The following is a 7,062-nucleotide window of genomic DNA, read 5'->3' on the forward strand; positions in this document are numbered from 1 at the left end:
CTCTCACTAGAGCAAAAACAAGTAAACTGATATTATCCTATCATGCACATACAGTACTGTATAATGAAAATACAGAACTGGCCAGAAAGGACAATATTGCTGGGAAATGGGGGTACAGTAGGAAGAGAGGAAGAGCTAACATGAGACAAATTATCTCAGTAAAGGAAGCCACAGCTGTTACTTCACAAGAGCTAAGCAGAACTTACCGGAAAGGACAATATTGTCAGGAGTGGGGCAGTAGGAAGAGCCTAAGATGTGATGCTGTTGGTTTGCAATCCTGGAGTAGAGTTGTTAGTGACAGGACATTTTGAAGGCTATTAACTCATATAATCACCACACATCAGAAGTGACTGGATGGTTCATAACATTTTTAAGTGTTTTTCTTAATTACCAGACAATTGTATAGTGGGATGGAGACTATGACAGGATATAGGCACCAAATCTCCACTAACATTAAATAAGACTATCCCCAGCCACAAAGCAAAAAACAGTAATTCTACACCTTAAATGAATGAACTTCTGAATATTTCTTCACTATTATTTTTAAAATCTGTTTTTAAAATATGTGTACAACCACAGAGCAGCTTTGCAAGCACAAGTCCCTGTTTGGCTGGGAAGGAGGTAAAATTAAATTGGGTCCTCATTCAAATGCATGCCCCAGACATGCAGCTGATTTCCCCTTTGAAAACTTGATCTCAGAAATCCTGAGATAATGTTTACTGAAAGCACTCAGAGCTTGGACAAAGACAACTGTTCTGTGCTTTTGTAATGCAGAATACTGTATTTCTTGAATACAGTATTCAAGAAATACTGTATTTGAATACTGTATTTCTTACAAAACTGTATGCTAATTCTCTTGAGATACAGGGCAAAATGTCCCCTTTTCTGAAGACTGTCACTCAATTACTTTCTTTAAAGCAACCCCTTTGTTTTTACTCCTTCCACAATAGCTGTGAACTTTTCACTTGTAATTCTTCCTCACCCATACAATACATTGTATCCTCAACCTGGAAAGCCTGATGATACACATGCTCAGTTCATAACAAAGTCACAGTTTTTCCCATTTGAAAGGCCTATTTTGAGGATCACTATTTCCAAATAAAAAAAGACAAGGCCAACCATTATCTTTCAAGATAAGCAAGACTGATTGTCACACACACACCAGTGCCCCCTGTTTGTTTTCCCACGCACAGGTTCACCTTCGGACACGACTTGTTCTTTTCACCCTTTTTCGCTGCCACCAGAGGGTATTACCCTCACTGTACCAATTATGAATCTCAGCCAAATATAACAAGGTTTATTTATGGTTTGGTAGGTAAATCACAGAAGAAAAATCATGGATGTTCTTTTATTATTCATTCAATAAATGTGGATTTGATTACATGTAAGCTTGCTTGTATTCATTCACTTTAATCATCTCAATATATTCTGTCTATGTATTTCTTATTACCTTTAACTCTTTATTATTCTCTACCACACCAACTTTCCAATCTTCACAAACACTTCACAATCTTCTCCCTAATTGACTCTCTGTCACCCCCAGTTCTCTTGACTCCGTCCCTCCTGTTCTGTCATAGGCTCCTGCACTAGAGCTCTAAAATGACTGACAGGAGTGACGTGTGGGCTGTCTGCCACGCTGATCTTTTCAATTTATATGATCTATTTTAAATCTGGGGACATTTAGGGTCGCTTATTTTTGAACAGATGGAAACAGTTTTATTTTTAATAAAACATAAATCAATAACCTCTTGCCCAACCTTCTCCAGATTTGAAACCGAGCCAGATGTGGTGCTGATCCAAAGTCCAGTTTCAAAGTTATTGGGGTTTTTTTTGTTTATGCTGTCCCCATTCTTAGAATTGCATTGTAAAATCCTGATTTGCTCTGCTGCACAATAATAGAAATACACTATCATGCAGCTATAATTTGATTCACATTTAATGCAATTAAGTTAGACAGCGCAAACTTATGATAGGCACTATAGTGTACTAGATAGAGGGTGAAATCTTTTTCTTTATCATAGTAAGTTGCAACTAGAGTAGGCCCACTGATTCAATAATGATGTGAGTCAAACCCTCCATAAGTTCCATTGATACTTAAGTTGCAACTTTGTTAAGCAACAGGATTTCAGACACAAGTGTTACTTGGTCTTGCCCCAATTTAGGTCTCCTAGTCATGTCAGGCCAATTTTTCAGAATGGGCTCTCAAGGCAACTGGCAGTGACCCAGAGTAACACTGACAATATATTGGGCACTGAGGAAGATAAGAAGTGACCAGACAAAACTGTCTGGCATTGTGTCAAGCATTGCTACCATAACCACTATTATGTCAAGACTAGAATCCCGAAACTCTCATTTCAAAACCCTGTTCAGCCATGGAAACTCACTAGTTCCTTTCTCTCTCTCTCTCTCTCTCTCATTCTCTCTCTCTGTGTGTGTGTGTGTGTGTGTGTGCATGTGTGCGTGTGTGCATGTGTGCGTGTGCGTGTGTGTGTGTATACAAGGAATCCTTGTACAAAAAAACGAAGCTCCTGCAATGCTTCCTGCAGATGGTTGTTATTTGGGAGGTTCTCTCTAGAGAGCCTAAATATAGCAAGACTACATTTCCAGGAAGTACTAAAATGTAGGTATCTGTCTGTAGCCTGAAACTCCCAGAAATATGCCTGGAAAATTCCTGGAAAATTCTGGACATTGGGGTCCAACCCCCACCCCCAACCCAAATTACATATCCCTCTTCTCCAACCTCCCAGTACATATAATTCATACCTTAAGAGACAATGTGCATGAATGTATAAATTATAGACCAATAGATATACAGATATATAAAGATATAAATTAGTGAAAATTATATTCGAATCACATTTTTTAATGAATATTGTTTACAAAAATGTGTATATTGGGCAAAATGACATGCAAAAAATGGATAGGAATTTTCATGTGAACTTCAAAATATTTCAACATTCCAGGTGACCCAAGCTTAATATTGGAACAACTCTTAGAAGACTCTGGGAGAAACTGAAATTAAGATTAGAAAAATGGGAAATTGAAACAAATGAAAAGTGACCAACTGATTCATTTATTCATGATTTAAAGGGCAGGCTTGTCAGGTTCAATGGAATAAAATAACAAGCTGCTTGAGGTTAGATACTGAGGGGATAAACTTAATAAAGAAGGCAGGGTCTTGGTCTGTACAAGCTGATATGCAGAGCATGCAAAAGTTATTTTTGGACTACAGCACCAAAAATCCCCTGAGTAGCATGACCATAGGTTATACTTGCTGGCGGAATCTGTGAGTTGTAATGTCTCCTCCAAAACAAACGAACAAACAAACTTTCCCAAGCTCTGCTTATATGTGGCACAGTTGTCCATACTGTGGTTTCCATTATGCAGGCTGATCTATGTGGGGACCTTGCTTGTAGGTGGTCTTGCCTCCAGCCAGAGAAGCAGACACAAATTACCTTGGCCCTTTCCAACTGTCTGAATCAAAGGATAAAATCAAGCACCTCAATCCAAGAGGAAAGGATAATCCTAATGCACCAATCCCCGCATGGTCCAAGCAAAAATGATAAACACTTCAAGCCTTTCCCCTCCAGCATGGATTAACCTACATAATCCTTCCCACATTGTATGTGTACGTATGTCTGTGTGTGTGCGCGCACACACACACGCACACACCGATAAAGAGAATGCAGAAGTGGCTGTGTACTACAGTATAATCTCTTCTGCACGTCCTCACAGCTTTCAGGGAAAGAAATTGGTGACTGGTGCTTTTAGCAGGCAATCTTTGCATCCAGTGGTAAAGCTGTAATAGACAACAATGCAGGGGGTAAGCTACCCTGTTTCCCCAAAAATAAGACCTAACCTGAAAATAAGCCCTAGTACAATTTTTCAGGATGCTCATAATACCTACCCCCAAAATAAGCCCCACTTAAGTGAAACCCTGCCCTCCACCATTGTGCAGCATTGTGCAGCAACCAGAAGAAGGACTGTATTTGAGTAAATGTAGATTGTTATACATAAAAAAAATCCCCTGAAAATCAGCCCTAATGCATTTTTGGAGCAAAAATTAATATATGACCTTGTCTTATTTTCAGGGTAAAACTGTACCTTTCTAGGCTGCAACCAGATTTCACACCAAACAGCTCCTCCCCACACACCAGCATCCCTGGGATGACAACAGGATGAAATGTAATAAATGATTGAGAAAAAGTCATGTTCAAGTTTCAACTTTGTCAAACCTCTCTTCTGTTGTTTTCATCCTTCTCCTCAGCCCCAACCCACACATATACACACCTCTGCTGGTGGAGATGGCCCATGGAGCTATTTGCAAGCAATTCCAGGCATCTAGGGAATGAAGTGCTGAATACCAAATAACACACATGCAAACGCACACGCACGCATGCACACCCACACATAGATGTATATATGTATATATAAATGGTGCAACCTGCTGAGTCAAATATAGAACTTGGGGAAGTGGAAACAATGGTTGGGCATTGGGTTACATTGCTGCAGGGCCAGCAGGCCACTGGTGTTTGTTATGGGCCTAGGTGCTGGAATGGGGAAAGCAGGAGGGTGCGCATATGCAGAGTAGTGGAGGGGGCAGCACTGGGAAGAGCATTTGTTTCAATTCATAAAAGTCCTGTTTGATGCTGACTTCTTCAGCCTGCATGTTTTGCCTCAGACTGACCTGGAGTGAATGCCAATCTATGAGACACTAATTTGAGTTGGCAGCTCTGTGGGGTTTGTAGTCTCTCTCCAATTGCTTCATGTCCTTACCCCTCCCACTCCCACCTCCCATTAGGGATTAGAATGAGGCAGAGGCTGTTTCCACCAAGTTCCTGAGCAGCAAAGCATCTCGTTTCCCCCCCCTCCTTTGGAAAACGACTCTCAAGGTGGAACGTGGGTGGGAGGACGCCATCCTATAATCTCATTCCTGCATCTGTGTTGTGCCCACCCCTAATGCCCAGCTGTCTCCCAGAAGCAAGTTTCAGCTAGCAAAAGAAAGGCAAGCAGGACCAGCTGATTTTAAAAGGTAATCTTTGTCCCTGGGGGTGGCACTGGGAAACGGTCAGCCGCTGAGAAAACATCCAGGGATGTAATGGAGCTGGGGCTCACAGGGTTGAGACACTGAGACATTTTAATTAGCATGGACAATGTTATCTGCCTTTCCCCAGGGGCAATCCATGTCTCATCTGAGTTTACTTGTGATTTTCACTGTAGTTAGCAGAGAAGCGGATTTTCTAAGTAACAAAGGCTGTAATAAGTCACAACAATTGAATCAGTGGGAATTTGGTGAGTCAATTGCTCCCTAGGTTTCACTGATTCAGTGGGCCTACTCTAACTGTGATTTACATCCAACCAAATTTCTGTCATTATGTTATGGACTATCTCCGTTGTAATGCAAGTTATTATGGGACAGCTTAGTATTTGAATTGGCTGTCAAGACTCATTAGGTGCGTCCGAGAAAGATGAAAAAAACTTAAACTAGTTTCCTAATATGGCTCAACATAGCTGCCTTCATCTTTGGTCTTTCCTTAAAGTTATGGCTGTAAGAATTGTCATAGGTACCTGAAGTTCAAAATTTACTACACCCACTGGAAGCTTCAAACAGAGGGACAACAGACAAACACCTCCCCTTCCCTACATGAAGTTTCTTTCCTATATCTTTATATTATTTTATTATTCGTTCAATACATTTTGATTGTATTCTTACTGCTTGCCTGGAGGAAGCTAGAATTTTACCAGTTCTGAAGTGCCAAGTGATTAGTTAAAGAAACTTATTGGAAATATATAATAACAAGCAAAGGAAGCTACAAAATAGCAGAGGGTATCCTGCAACCTCTTATAAGCTTCGCTAATTAAGTTTGCTTTCACTGTAAAAGGTCACAATTGGATTTGGCTTTTAAAAAAAGTAACAATACAGAGAACTGTTAGCATGGTCAACCTATCTGGTCAATGTTCTTTTCCCACCTTCTTCTTTCCCCTGTCCAGCCTTTATTCTTCGTCTTAGTGTAGTTTTACCTTAGATTTTGAGAACTAGATAAAGAAATAAAGCTGTGTTTCCAGTTCTGTTCTTGTTCTGTCCTTAGGGTTTAATTTGAGATGGAAGTCCATTCCGCAACCATTTTTCAACAGTGGGGCTTAGTTTGGATAAAATCCCCCAGGTTCTCCTGCTTTACATGATCCAATGAATGGTGAATCACTTCAAGCACTTTGCACCAGCGCTTGGAGAGATGCACAATGAAGGAAAATTATCACCTTACCATTCTTAACCAACCCTGGGGAAAGCCTCTCAATTTGCTACCTTTAAATGATACTGTGAATAGTTATCTCTGTGACTATAGAAAAAGTACAGAAAATTGCCATTGTAGCCAAGGCATTCTGTAGACACTTTGTTCTGCACACCCTCTCATCTGTACCTAAAGACACGTTATCAATACATTCTGTTACTGAGGTTTCCTCAGGAGAGGAGTAGCTGTGTTAGCCTGTGTAGTAAAAACAACAGAAAGACTTGTGGCACCTTAACAGCAAATATGCTTTATTTGGCAGAGGTTTTCGCAGATTACAGCTTACTTTGCCAGATTCATTTTATGAAGTGGACTGCAATTCTGGAAACTTTGAGGTGCTAGTAAGACCTGGCCTAAATTCAGTTGGCAGTCCTGACTAGAGTAGACCCACTGAATCAACTTGTCTGGTGAGTCAATGCTTATGTAAATTCAGTTGATTTAATGGGTCTTCTTGTTGCTGCTGTGCACTGACAAGCTGTTTCTGATGGATGAAAACCTTAAGGTATGTAAAATGTTCAATGAGTGGTTTACCCACTGCCACATCCAGTGAACTTCCACAGCTGAGGGAGCATTTGAACCCAGAACTTCTGAGCCCTAGACTGACATTCCGTTCATTAAAGTGGCTCTCATAAAATATCTACTGTAGTTGAACTATCGGTTGAATTAATGCCTTTGTTGCTGGTTTTTTTAAAATTAATTCTCTATCCCCACAGATTGTCCCATTTGTGTGACAGATTATCATCCAAGAGGTTTGTTATATGGGAGTGTAGTCGGG

The sequence above is a fragment of the Pogona vitticeps genome, chromosome 1 (assembly GCF_051106095.1).
Source record: "Pogona vitticeps strain Pit_001003342236 chromosome 1, PviZW2.1, whole genome shotgun sequence".
NCBI classification, from domain to species: Eukaryota; Metazoa; Chordata; class Lepidosauria; order Squamata; family Agamidae; genus Pogona; species Pogona vitticeps.